The sequence below is a fragment of the Mytilus galloprovincialis genome, chromosome 14 (assembly GCF_965363235.1).
Source record: "Mytilus galloprovincialis chromosome 14, xbMytGall1.hap1.1, whole genome shotgun sequence".
NCBI lineage: Eukaryota > Metazoa > Mollusca > Bivalvia > Mytilida > Mytilidae > Mytilus > Mytilus galloprovincialis.
In genome coordinates this window covers 71,416,487-71,432,099 of record NC_134851.1, presented here as the reverse complement: position 1 = coordinate 71,432,099, position 15,613 = coordinate 71,416,487, and the positions used below count along the sequence as shown (strand labels likewise).

General features: G+C 32.7%; 1 protein-coding gene across 1 annotated transcript in view; it reads left to right on the top strand.

Moving 5' to 3' along the window:
- The first annotated feature begins 889 nt into the window (after nt 1-889).
- The window catches only part of LOC143058174 (uncharacterized), a 155,545-nt gene continuing 140,821 nt past the window's right edge, over nt 890-15,613 (top strand). Inside the window, exon 1 of the mRNA XM_076231637.1 lies at nt 890-945. The gene's annotated coding sequence lies outside the window, so the exon portion shown is untranslated. The remainder of the gene's footprint in view (nt 946-15,613) is intronic.

Below are 15,613 nucleotides of genomic sequence, written 5' to 3'. Positions count from 1 at the left end.
CATTTGGAATCCTGGGATGTATAAGTACCGAAACCGTTGAAGAGCTATATGTAAAAAATACGTTAAAGACATAGCCAAATTCATCTAAAGCAAACTTTGCCTGCGGAAGTTGAAAGCTTAGTTTCTAAATAATATCGAAATTTGTAAACGGACAATTTTAGAAAAGTTTGTTAAATCATGTCAGTACTTAAGTACTGACTACTGAGCGGATGATACATTCGGGGGCTGATAGTCCACCAGCAGAGGTTTCGACCCAGTGATGTAAAAAATTGAAAACAACGTTTGATAATTTCTTGCGTCCGAAGCGCTTTTCTGGATCTACCTTCATCCGGAACGCTCAAAGCCAAACATAGCAACCAGTTTATATTTATAATAAATAGAAACATGATTTTTTACCTTAACCTTCAAATCCATACAAAGCAAATCGTTTGACTGGTTTCACTGATATACGAATAACAAAAGCTCGCTAATATCAACGAATAGGAAATCTGTGTTTATACAGGGCTTAAAGTAAAAATAAATAAAAAGTGCACATAGTTTTCGAGATCATTGAAAAAAGAACGATAAAGATTTCCTTTATACAGTTTTGATTAGAGAAACAGGTTTTAACAACATGTGTCGTAAAATTGATATTTATCCAAGCTTGCGCGAGACATTTAAAAATTTGGTTCAACACAATAAACCTCACGTTTGAAATTGAACTGTATCGAGCGGATTAATATCTTATTACAATCGATGCAGTTGAAGAATCTGATTTCCAACAACGTAAAATATTATTTAAAAATATAACACACATCATATACCACCTGATTTAAATGTTGAGATTTTTTAGATTTACTGAAGTGTATTAAGGTTTAAATACACATTGTTTGTTTAAACACGTCATAAGGAAGGCATAATTTCGGAAATTCATTTCTAAAGAGAAGAAGTTGATTGAAGACTTCGGTAAGTTATTTTATCATTCTCGTAAGCAACGGAAGTTCCTACATTCGCCGTATACACTAGTAACCCGAATTTAACTTGATCGGACAAAAACGTGTTAACGCTATTTAAATGAGATTGATCGTTATTTGATAAAGATTGACAAAAATTAAAAATTATATTTAATTCATTTCAATTCATATCAATTCATTTTAACGCCAGTCAAATAGATTTCTCTGCAGTCGATCAATTGAAATCAAGTTAGTGGTTAGTTGCGTCAAACTAATAGGCCACGCCCCTGTTAAGATATTTCAAACATGCATTAATTCGTTTTAAACATGGATGAGACCCGGGCTTTTTACAGGTAAATCACTCAAGCAAAACGACCTCGATGTATCTATCGTTTGGGCAGAATCAATTTGCGCCAATTGCAGTTTTTTGTTTCAAACTTTAAATGCGTACAGTCTTAGTAAAGTCGCATGTTTCACAATTTAATCAAGCGAATGAATAATAGGGCGCCCGAATAATACACGTGACATGTTCATATATAAGGAATGAAAATAAAAACATTAAAATATATATGCACACGCGGTTTAAAAATGCAAAACTTGTGAATCTGTTGAAAATAAAATAGTTAGATATATAACATTATTTTGATTTGCTCAAATGCACTAGATCTTTATCGCATATATACATGCGTTTCAAAAATTGCCAGGTTCTATGAAAACTCGTGGCATGTAAGTTACGTGTGGTCCTTTGCAACTATTTATAAAACTTTATGTATTCCTGTATATTTACCGTTTCTCTTTTTTCTGTTTTCCTATAATAATTCTTTATTCCGTAAGAAAATATACAGCTCATAGGATCAAATACATACACAAATTATACAGTTTACTATATTGTACTCGTATGTAAATGTAGACACGGAAAACTACACAGAAATTATTTATTGTGTACATAATTTAAATCGATGTCTTTCATATTTTCGGTATTGACTGTAAAAAGTGCTTGAGTGCAGTATGACTGAAATACAGAATTAACTCTACCTTTTTTTATATTACTTTATTTGAGAGGTAAGCTGCTGGCCAAGTTTCACTTATTCTGTCGCAAATCATTTACTTCAATAACCAATCAATTGTATTCTGAAAGAAGTTGATTTGTTCTCTGTACGAATACATGAAATATTTCTCACTGAACGTTATGTTTGCAATCGATGATCAAATACAAATCTACAGTATTTATATGAAAGAGACTTAATAATATATTTTTTTTTATTATTATTCTACATATATTTGAAGGATCGAAATAATCAGTTCTACAAATGGATGTTATTTAAAGACTTGAAATTTTACAATTATCAAGTGCATCCATGAAATTTTTATCGACGCACCAACCTTTTCCCTTTCATCGTGCATAGCTCATTTTCCGATTCACTTAAGGTTTCTAACGATCTTCTTACTTGTTCATTGCATTTTAAAATTAAAATCCTACACAAATTGCAAAAAATTTTATTCTCCGGCTAGAATGCGTGAAAGATAAATATTGCTTTGTTTGTGTATACACAATGTTTTGAAGGCCGATATCCAGTTTGGCTAAAAAAGAATAAATTTGCGCCACAAGTTAATTACGCGAATTCTTTTTTTTTTTTTTTTTTTATCACTTTATCATAAAAACTGCAACATTCATTTGCGCCAATAAAACACTCATTTAATTGTGCAAATATTATAGACTTGTTTTCAAATGTTTCTTCTTAGAGCACTGAGGAGGTCCTTTTCGGTATGTACATGTAGGTTCAGAATTCGCAAACTGAAAGGGCCTCCTTAGTGCACTTAGACTGACAAAAAGTGCACTAGGGACCTGGTGGAAAGATAGAATTGACACAAAAAACATGGCATACGGAAGGAGAAGTACATAATTTCGAATTTTAGTAATTATAAAGTTATTTAACAGTTGAAGTAAGTATTATAATGTTACATGTACGTGTAAATATGTTAATAGTTTGGGCAATAGTTTCGAGGTAAATATGACACAATTAATAAAATTGAGAATGGAAATGGGGAATGTGTCAAGTTCCATTTATTGGCGCAATTAATATTATAAAACAGAAGAGATGAGCGCTATTCAAACGTTTACAATATGACAAATTACACCTAACCGTTTTCACAAATCAGTAATTTTTTCGCCCGGGGATATACACCTGCCAGTAATCTACCTTCAGTAACTTTACAATACCCAGCCGTGTCATTTCCGTATATTGTACATGTAGATATCACGTGTTATACATGTATATACACCAGAAATACCCATTCAAGTGATTTTTAATTTCAGAAGAGCTCCATATCGGGTACATCATGTACATAAACATAAAATTACAATAATATGAAGAAAAAAAATGTTGTTTTAGTAAATGCACCTAGGTATGTATTTGTACACTTATGTTAATTCGTTATTTCATGTATCTTTTTTTTGCTTCAATTACTTTTTTGTATCTTATTGACCTATTCGTAAATCGAAAAAAACGCACAAATCTGAAATGAATCGTAAGCATGGCATTGAACATGTTGAATGATTTCTCTAACTCAAAACTAGTTATACATGTACATGTAGATGCCTCTGAAATTATATTTTTCTCGTTGGGTTGCTTGTCCATTAATTGACGTGTACGCTATATTCTTATGTTCGGTATTTGTGAAAACCGCTCATCTATCAATTTTACAAGAAATATAATATTTGTAAGTCATGAACATTGAAGTTTAACTTGCTATCATTTTTTCGTATACGCACAAACATAAAATAAAATGAAACACCTTAAGCTGGGGTCACACATTCACGATTTTTACTACCATCCTCGACAGGACCATTCCCGATTAAAATTTATCAAAAGTCTGATCAAGATCCTGTGAATCGTGGATGGAAATTCAAACTTAAATCAAAATTTGTAAAAAAAAATAATTTGATCGCGACAACAATCAGATAGTGTTCAGGAAGCGACGATATTCAACAGTTTCTAAGCGAATTAGTACCGACAATCCCGTTCTGAATCCGCTTCTAACCCGATTTGTATTTTTCGCCAGGTAAAATTCGACCGAGTATGTCACGACTTCGTCCCGACTCTACCGAACGTAATCCGACAGAGATCAGACAGTGACCAGACAGTGAACCGACGCTGACGGAAGATATCCGTTAGAAAACTCTCGGCATATTCGGGATGATCAGGTACTGACGGAACGTAATCCTATCACGGTCCGCTCTATCGCATTGCAAACGGCTTTGTCTGGTCTCAGTCGTATTGTATTCTGTAATTATCGGGACTCTGACGTGGGTATCATTGATTAATTTCGTATAAATAAAGGGACTGTTTCGGAACGGTTTCGGCAAAAAACGGTTCGCAATCGACAAGATCTGGATGCAATCTGGACTCAATCGGCAGAAAAACAAATATGAAAAATTACTCCAGATCATTCCCGTTCCACAAGACACCGTCCAGAATACATAAGACATTGTTCGGAATTCGATCCGATACAGCAGAATCTGTCACGACATAACCACGGTTGTAATCCGACTAGACAAAATCGGCTGAGTTGTCCCGAATGTTACGGGACGCACCTAACTGTCGGGGTGCTTTGCCGAACTATTCGGACACTTCCCGACCCGTAAGAATCTGTTACGAACTAACACGACTGTGTTCAGACAATGATAGGACATTCCAGATAATTGAGGATACTAATCCGACTTTTTCACTTTTCGTGTCGTATTGCTGTCTGATCTCAAACGGGAGCAGTAATCGGCAATGTGTGAACCCCGCATTAAAGCGGTTTAAATTATGCAGTTCATTTTGAAAATATAGTTTTAAAAAACCGGTTATTTTTGTTTCATTCTTTTTCTATCCCTTTTCTTAAAAATTAGGACACGTGTCACTGGTTAATATAGAATACAATTAACGGTACGAATTTTCTTGTACCAGATGCGCATTTCGAAAATACATGTCTCTTCAGTTATTAGAATTTGAGCTGTTTTATAAGTATATATGATGGTGCCTCGTTTTAAGGGATTGGAATTCTTTAAAATAAATTTATCTATTCATCCATAATTATTTTTTTGTTAAAATACACTATAATTTCACTTTTTTTTAAATGACTTGTAATTACCGGAAGATTTGCAGATATTGACCCCCGTACGTTTGGATTAGCATTAAGATGTTCCTGTATTTGTATAAGAAATACGTTATAACACAATTTGGACTTGTACACGTATATATATGCATCTATAAGTCCAAGCATGTGCATACAATAATGCATGTATGTATATGCATGAGTTTCTCGCTACATTGATGACCCGTAATATAGGCCGTCCTCTTTTGTCTGCTCTATAGTCGGGTTTTTGTCTCTTTTACACATTCCCCATTTCCATTCTTAATTTTGTAATATACGACGGTATATTGGGGAGCGTCTAAACACCACATAGGCCGCTTTGGTGCACTAAGCTCAAGAAAGTGCACTAAGCCTATGATGGGATGGTGCTATGAATGTAAAAAAAGATACCATCGGACGCTGTTTTTCATGAAGATAATGTATCTGATTTTTTAGTCATTAGAAATTGTAGTTAATCCGTAATTTTGATTTTTTCTGTCATCAAAGGTTTTGTCCGACGACACGTGCCAGTAATTAACCAGGTAATAAAAACACTGATCCATGCAGAAATAAAGAAACATAACAAATACACGGCTTCCACCTTTTTGTTTGCCGTGTTATATAATTGTTTTTGTAGGATTTAAAACAAAACTTTGTATTTCTTTCTTTTTTGTGTGTATTTTTTTATAGGTTAATTATTTTGACTTTATGATACTTTTTTGGTTTTTTTTAGTCAAACTTCATTGTAATTCGAAGTTGATGTTTTTTGTAAAACGATTGTTTTAGGTGGTGTTTGTTTCGTTGTATTTGTAAAATTGTATGAAAGACTGGTTTGTCCTATAATAGAATACGGAGCAGGTATATGGGGTCAAAAAACATATTCCTGTATCAACTCTATACATAATAGGGCTTGTAGATTTTTTTTTCTCGGAGTACGAAAATATGCACCAAATGCTGCAGTTACGAGAGACTTAGGAATACCACCTATTTTTGATATAAACAGTGGAAAAGTATTATTCGTTTGTGGTGTAGATTGACTAACATGAGCTCAAATCGGTTAAATGCAAAAGTTCACAAGTGGGCTGATAGTGTGAGTATTAAGCATAAGTGTGTTAAAAACTGGATTTTCTTAGAAAAAAAACCTTCTAGCTAAATTCAAGTCATTTATCGTGTCCTGAAAAATATGGACACTAACTTTGTAATTTTTTTATGTCAAAATTGTTCCTGTAACAAATACCATGTACATGTACATATATGAGGCTATGAAAGTAAATAAATGGAGTTTACAGAAATAAAGATGATAATGGGATAAGCACATAATTACAGAATAAAGAGATGAAAATATAAAGAATAGATTAAATGATTCATGGTTGCTTAACGACCAGTTACAAATATTACATTCTACCCCTCCATGTTTTTGTCCACCTGATGAGTTAAGCCTATTTAAACTGATTCTTATAGTTCGTTTTAATGTTGTACATGTACTTTTATACTACTGACCGAGACTAGGGAGATGATAGGGAGCCCGCTAACATGTTTAACCCCACCACATCATTTATGTATGTGCCTGTCCCAAGTCATGAGCCTGCAATTCAGTAGTTGTCGTTTGTTTATGTGTTACATATTTATTTTGCGTTCATTTTTTTTTGTTATATAAATAAGGCGGTTAGTTTTCTTGTTTGAATTGTTTTACATTGTCATATCGGGGCCTTTTATAGCTGACCATGCGGATTTGGTATTGCTCATTGTTGAAGGCCGTACGGTGACCTATATTTGTTAATGTCTCTGTCATTTTGGTCTCTTGTGGACTGTTGTCTAATTGGAAATAATACCCATTATAGACATAAAAATGTATCATGCTAATTTAACAATTTATATATTTATTCAATAACGACAATGTTGCTGCAATAGGTGCCAAAAACATCAACAATATTTTATTGAAAAGAAACGGCATTTTATTTCACTTGTTCTTAAAGAAAAAGATGTTTAATTTCATTTAGTATACGGACACTGTAAATTTTCAATTTAAATGAATAAAAATTTGTTTATATTTATATATTGTGTCTTATACGTCTCTCATTTATCTTTTAAAGATTGATGCATACAACACAAATGTTTAAATGTTTTGTTCAGTTCTGTGATTCTCATTTTATGTTTGTATGTGGTGAGACTTTGAAATAATAATAATGATAAAATATTGAATCTAAAAATATTCAGAAACTATACACTTTTCTTAAATTTATACTTGAGTCAGAAAATTAAAACCAGCAGTGTCAAAAATATTTTTTTAAGCTGACAAATATTTTACACTCAGCGGCATTCAATATCATTGACATACTATATAGCACTAATCGCATTATACATGTTCATATATTTTGGGAATCTTATCAGTAATCTCTCTATTGAAGATGTTGAAATCTATGTATTATAATTATACGCTTATTAGGCAAATTCATATTCTACAAAGATATTTTCAATCATTTTAGTTTTGATAAATACCATTACAAATAACATATTTGTCTCAGTCTCCTGTGTGAGGATATTCGATTGATATAAAACAATAAACAATTTAAGGTCGTCAGGTAAATGTGGATTACGGATTAAGATGTTAGATGTGAAACTTGAATTAACAAACTGAGGTGAATTTAACCCGAATATGTAGTTTCTCTTCAACAGTGTTTTAATTCCAAGTTCCTTATTTTCATTTAAACTAAATCAATTATATAGAATGATAGAAAGATTCGGAACTAAAGATAGTCACAATTAAAAATATGTATTTTGAAAAAAAGACAAAACCGCCAGATCATATCTGATTTAAATCCAGGATCCGTATATGCATCTTCTGACATCAGACTCAGACTTCTCTTGAACTGAATCTTAATGTGCGTTTTGTTATGCATTCATGTTTCTACATTGGCTAGAGGTATAGGGGGGGGGGTTGAGATCTCATAAAAACATGTTTAACCCCGCCGCATTTTTGCGCCAGTCACAAGTCAGGAGGCTCTGGCCTTTGTTAGTCTTGTATTATTTTAATTTTGGTTTCTTGTGTACAATTTGGAAATTAGTATGGCGTTTATTATCACTGGACTATATATATATATATATATAATTTAAAAGTAAAAAACACAAAAAATCACATCATAAATCGAACATTGTTTCTGTTAGCGCTTTCACCGCATCTCCAGCGGTTCATCAGACAGAATTGTTATCGTTAATAGTAACGACTTGTGACGTTACGTTATAGTAACGACTTGTGACGTTACGTTATAGTAACGTCATGCGGTAATTGTATATATCTTACGGAATTTTATTAACGGATCGAATTTCACTTCCTATTTAGTGTGGGCTTAAAAAGATAAACAACAATCAATTCCTTTTGTTATAACTCATAATCCACGTAATCACCAGATCTTAAATTCTGCTAAAGGGTTTTTACCTATTCTTCACAAATCAGAGAAAATGAAAGATCTTGTCGACAAATCACAGCTTATTGGGAGCCGTCGACAAGCACCAAATTTGAAGAAACTTCTCACACGAGCACAATTCAGTACACAGAAGGTAGAAGAAATACAAAAATGCGGGGATCCCAGATGTGGAACGTGCGAAATGCTAGAAGTGGGACAAAGTAAAACTCTGAAATCCGGCACAGTAATCAAACCGAATAAAAGCATGAACTGCAAATCGGAAAATGTCATTTATTGTGCAACCTGTCCCACTTGTAATAAAAACTACATAGGTCAAACAAATAGACTAATTGATAGAGTGAGAGTTCATAAACAGCAGATAAAAGACCCGTCAATTCGAAATTCTCCCTGTTCTGAACACTTTGACCGATGTGGAAAGGGAAAATTTAAAATATATCCCTTTTTTAAGATGTGGACCGAAGATAAAATTCCGCGTGAAGCCAAGGAACAATATTTTATTGAACTTTATAAGCCCACACTAAATAGGAAGTGAAATTCGATCCGTTAATAAAATTCCGTAAGATATATACAATTACCGCATGACGTTACTATAACGTAACGTCACAAGTCGTTACTATTAACGATAACAATTCTGTCTGATGAACCGCTGGAGATGCGGTGAAAGCGCTAACAGAAACAATGTTCGATTTATGATGTGATTTTTTGTGTTTTTTACTTTTAAATTATATTTTCTGTACCAAGGACTTTTTATTTATCAAAATATATATATATATATATATATATATATATATATATATATATATATAGTACAACTCGTCTAAACATCAACCCAACAATGTTAGATCTGTAAATTTGCTTTCGCAAATTTTTGGTTCTTCCCTCGCCGGGATTCGAACCCATGCTACTGTGATATCGTGACACCAAATCGCCTGCACTGCAGCCGTCCCGCTAGACCACACGACCACCTGGGCTCTCAAAAAAAGAGCTTTCGGTGGGCATGTGTTACCTTTCCACGTCAGTTATATAGTATATATTTGTTTAGGGGCCAGCTGAAGGACGCCTCCGGGTGCGGGAATTTCTCGCTACATTGAAGACCTGTTGGTGACCTTCTGCTCAATGTTGGTTTTTTTCTTTGGTCGGGTTGTTATCTCTTTGACACATTCCCCATGTCCATTCTCTATATTACAATGGTACGTAAATTCAGATTTTATTCGAAAAGACGGATTTTTCTACATGTTCTACAAAAAATTTGTACAACTATTGAATATTGTAAATGTGTAATGCATAAATGTCCATATCTAGATCGAACTTGCTTTGCTTCGTCGAAAGTACGAATATAGAAAAATCACAGATTTATATTACAACTAAAAGGTCCTAGAACAGTTGCAGAAATCATCAGAATTTGTTTATTGTTAGTTATTTGTACATGTATAACTATAATGCGAACCCGAAGTTGTGAAATAGCAACTAAGCGTGAATTCTTTGGAAAAGCGACGGTTCTATGAAAACCTATTGTCAATTTCAAGTTCTGTTTCGACATCATTATAATATATGTCACTGGACGTTAATATTTAATCCTTTATTTCGTCTTCGTCTTCGTCAAATAGTGCTGTTGGTTTCTGCCGAAAAAAATCTTTCAAAAAGTTGTAACCTTTGTAACTTTTTCAGAGATAATTTGACCACATGACAAAAAATTATACAATAAACATTGGTCACGCACGTTAGATTCTGATGTAAGACACGTATCGTTACAATACCCAGTTTAGACGCATCAGCGCACACAGGTTTGTCGAATAGGCCAGTTGATTGGAGGAAAGTTACCAAAAACCACGCCTACCTTTAACTATTATCCAATCAAACGCTTTTGACATAAACATAAATAATGCATGGGTAATATTACAGAGATTTTGAAAAAAGTTGAGACTCTAAATTCGAACTTAAAAGTATAGATTAATGCTCGTAATGCATTTTCGCAATTAATATTAAATTTTAAACATACTTTCACCTATCTAGTGAGGAAAAAATACAAATTTTAAACAATTGCAAATTACAACTATTTTAAATTATAATGCACAGCAAGGACGTATATTAGTTATCCGTCCGTCTGCACTGTTTGTGATAAATGGGTGTCAAAATGTATTAAACAAAAACCTAAAAACCAGTTTCAAGAAGAATTCTTTGCTTTTATTGCAGAATCGCATAAAACATAATATTGTCGTATTTTCAAAAAGAATCATCAATTTGAAAACTACTTTTCCTTTTTACCTTTCTAAATTCATATATTACCATGATTACGCAGATATAGATGTGGTAGTTGCTGATTGAGTCTAGAAGGTGTCAGGATTTACACAGAGAAGAGAGAATATGCCGTCTCTGTGACTCAAACAACATTGATGACGAGGACCATTACATTATGAATTGTAAAACATTTAAACTATAGAAAAAGAAGGAAATGTTTAAGGAACTACTGTTAGTCTAACCCTTATATCTTTAAAGCTGTTCAACAGTTAAACTCATCAAATATTGTAATATTAGAAAAACTATGTAAAAGTTATAAATGTTAAAGTCAGTCCTCCAAGTTTATTTAGTTGTATCGTTTACACATGCATGTAATAATTTTACCTTATAGTTATGTTTATGTATGTTATTGATAACTAGCAATTGAAGTTTTATGAGAAATAAAGTATTCGTATTCCTTTAAACCATAAATTACAGTACACGAAGACAGCCTACGGGTAAAGTACAAGTGAATATTTCACAAAGATCATCCGTACGCGTCCCTTTAAATGCAAAACTCTGGATTTTCTATGATAATTACCCGAGAGGTTATAAAAGATCTAGAAAAGACTTCAAAAGGTGTTTGCCAAAAATGAATTGAAATAAAAGATTTTTGTGTAGACGAGTTACAACATTGCATAAGCATGATTAGAAAATTTGAACAAAAAATGTAAGTGCACATCTTTCTAGTGGCGAAAAACACGCATATCGAGTTACGTAGACGAAAAAGAATGATAAGTACATTCATAATGATTATGATGTAAATTCACGAAATTATAAGGTTATAATTAGAAAACAATCTAAAACACGATTCGTCATTCCCCATGTTTATAGATTAAAACAGAATTATAATTTTAATTCTTAAATTAAATTCTGAAATTCAAAAGGAATGTTTCTGATACTTGACAGTTCAGCGAACACTATTACATGAAATGCACGATGATATTGACCGAAAACAAAGGTGAAAGATTCAAATTGTAAAATCAGCCGCTGAACGGTAGAATTTCTATCAATCATTCAACGATAAAAAAAAAAAAGACTATTGAGTGTAAAAGTATGATAGAAATACTTTTAATTTATTGAAATGCCTGTTAAATTTTTCCAGTCATTGGTTACTAGTGATTGTCAATCCATATCGATATTTCATAGCACTTTTACAAATTCTGAAAAAAATAAAATAAAAATATAATATTCCCATGGGAAAATATATCTTCCCATGAGAAGAAATTTGTCCCGCACAGTGTTTAACTCCCAAAAAAGGGAGTCTAACCAGCAAAGAAATGCTTTATCATCTGTAGATTGATTTTTATATATGAAACGATGTGTATTGATTTTACTTGGTTCAATGTTCAATGGCAAGTATTTTATATATGCGTAGGTCCTGAGACAGAAAATCCAATTACTCATTCACTTATGGTCTTCAAAAATAACGATTGCGGGATGACGGACAGGAAGACTTCAAACGTAACAGTGTGAACTAGCTGTCAGAAACTTAAGTACTCTCAGATCCTTTCTTGCTATTGTCGTTTTGTTCTTCTGGTAAACAAGTGATTCTTTCATTGTTGAAGACTCTCTAGCGACTATAAAGATGAACAGGAATAAAACGCTGACCATTGATAATTTGTATTTTTGTTAAGCTCTGACTTTGTGTTCGAAAAGTCCCGTGGACTTTTACTCCATATTCCTTTATTTTCTATAAATGCGTCTGTCTTGACAGTAAGTTGACACGACTTAATACAAGTTAAACAACCCTTAAATGTAAGACACCAGATGAAAATACTCAAAAAGGAGAGCCAGTTTGGTATTCTGTAAGGTTAGAGTTCAATTCTTCATGAAGAAACGACTATATGTTTTCTGTATTCAGCATAGAATCATATCTTCTAAACTATATTTTTTCGCACAATGTCTGGATATTGGTGGACATGCATCATTGCGAAACCAGACATTTACAAATGAAAATTAATACTTATACTATAGCCATTTAGTAGGAAAGTAAATGCACAAAAGACAAGTAAATCAGAAACATGCATGGATCACGCAAAATTATGCAAGGGCGACACCGGAGTAATGGGAGTTTGCTTCTTGCAAGTCATTCGCCGTGAAAACAATTTGATATGAAGACAAGCCTTTGTTTCAACTTTGTTTTAAAATTTCAAACATGAGGCTGTTACGGCCCAGGTCAATGTTCTTAAGCAACACATATTTTCCTTTCATTTTGCTGTTAGCTTTTTGATATAAATTTTTACATATTATAGACTATTATGATCCTTTTTTTCAATTTCAGTTAAACACTATATCTGATTTGCTTTTAAATCAATTTTTACATGTTTAAATGTCTTTTTCTTTTTCTTCATCTTTTTGAAACCCTGGTTTTGTATTACCACTGACCAGTTCAGTAAAGAAACAGCTGACTCATGTTTGCATAAATGTGTTTTTAACCAATCTAACATGCTATTATTTCCTTATTTTTTATTCCGTGTCTATAGATAGTCTTCATCGGGGAGGCAAGATTTATTTTGTCTGTTGGTTGCTTGGCTAGCGTAAGCTAATTAGGCGAGTGTAATATTTGAAAAAGACGTCTAGTTAAGGACTTTAATGCACCCACCTAACACACGGCTAATTTCTTTTTTAAATGAAAGAATAATGATTTAACTTTGATTTTTGCCCGGTCGTCACAAAATCGTACGGTGCAGTTTTTGTAAAATTGACGTTTATTTCAGAAATTAGTTGAAAATTATAAATTTACGACATGTTTTTCAAGCAAAAGAAATAAGTCGTATCTATTCTTTTAGACAAAATAGTTAAGTGAATTAGATTCTTAAAATAATGAAAAACAATATTTACAACTATAACTCCGCATGCTTTTACATTCCTTCTAAATATTTGACATTTTGTACGAAAATTTTCATAATCCTGACCTTTTTGGATCAACAATTAATTTTTTTATTAAATTCTTTTGCACTCTATCCGTTTTAGAACACACCAAATCATTCATCAGTTATCGTTTTTTTCATTCAAGGTCAAGACTTTATCTCAACATTTCTTAAAATCACGAATTTCTGTAATTTTATGATGTTGGGTAAAATTACTATAGTTTCCGGAATCCCTTATCTATTTCGTTATCGTTTTTTTACTGAATATATTAGTCGATTTCCGTGTACTTAATAGTGCTATTAGAGTACGATAAATCATATATAAACGGTTCTATTTCTATCTTGAACTTCAGTGCTCGCTTCAGTGTAGCTTAAATAGATATAAAATCGTCCGAAAATAAGATCAAATCAAAGTAAAACATAGTTTTTGAGTTCTGTAGAATTCACCCATTTCTAAATAAGGAATCGTATCGGAAAATTGTAGAAAATCTTCCGCGTCGTGTCAAATTTTCACAGTCCAGTTCACAATGAATCCCTTCCTATGCTAAATAGCAAAAACTATGCATTGATTGTCACAGATGCATAGTCTATCATGTATTTACTACATAGAAACTATGTAGTTAAACACTTAAATGAAGATACAGTTGTATTGCCGCAGTGGAAAATAGAAAAGATGAAGTTTACAAAGACTGGTCGATGAATATGAAAAAAATGAAAACATCCCATTTGAAAATATCTTCTGTTTTGTCTGTACAAAGACTTTGTACTACATGTACTAATTCTACCGACCAGTCTCTTCTCATATATCAACGAGGGCAGTAGATCTACAACTCATTCTGATTTGTCTGTTTGTATATTTTCAAATGTATAAAGTCTATAAGCAAGTTACACAACTTCATAAGGTATCCTCTGAGTAGCAAACTCAAGCTGTATTGAGTGTTAATACACATATCTCCTACAATATATAAAAAAGAAGATGTGGTATGATTGCCAATGAGACAACTATCCACAAAAGACCAAAATGACACAAACATTAACAACTATAGGTCACCGTACAACCTTTAACAATGAGCAAAGCCCATACCGCATAGTCAGCTATAAAAGGCCTCGATAAGACAATGTAAATCAATTCAAACGAGAAAACTAACGGCCTTATTTATGTAAAAAAAAATGAACGAAAAACAAATATGTAACACATAAACAAACGACAACCACTGAGTTACAGGCTCCTGACTTGGGACAGGCACATACATAAATAAGGTTAAACTTGTTAGCGGGATCCCAACACTCCCCCTAACCTGGGACAGTGGTATAACAGTACAACATAAGAACGAACTATAAAAATCAGTTGAAAAAGGCTTAACTCATCAGATGGACAAAAATACAAGTGGACGTAATGATCTGATTTACAAAATAATTCATGATAATTTTACTATTAAATCTTTATACCATCTAGCTTGCATCGCTAAATATTTGCTACAAAATTTGAAGTCAGAAATTAAAGAGCTATTTTATTCTGGACATAAAACAGCTTTTACTTACATTTCGACGATTAAAGATGACGTGCCTGTACACAAGGAAGTATTCTGGTTAACAACTTTAATTACTTGATCAGTTTACCGGGCTTAATTTATGCCCGAGGATCGCCGCCGAGAAAACTACATATTAACATATTATCAGCTTCAACAAATACTAAAAATATATGGTCAATTTATAGTTACAATGTACATGTATATACTAGTACATACAGCCTCAACAAGGCCAAGATACATCCAATATTGTATACAGTAGCTCTATAATTTTGTCTTATTATATACATACAGCCTCAAAAAGGTCAAGGTACATCCAATATTGTATACAGTAGCTCTATAATTTTGTCTTATTCTTTTTAACTCTTTTTCATTCTTATTTATCATTACAAATGCACCGTATTTATGGACACATCTTTGATAATTACTAACAAGTTTGACTGATCAACAGATTAGAA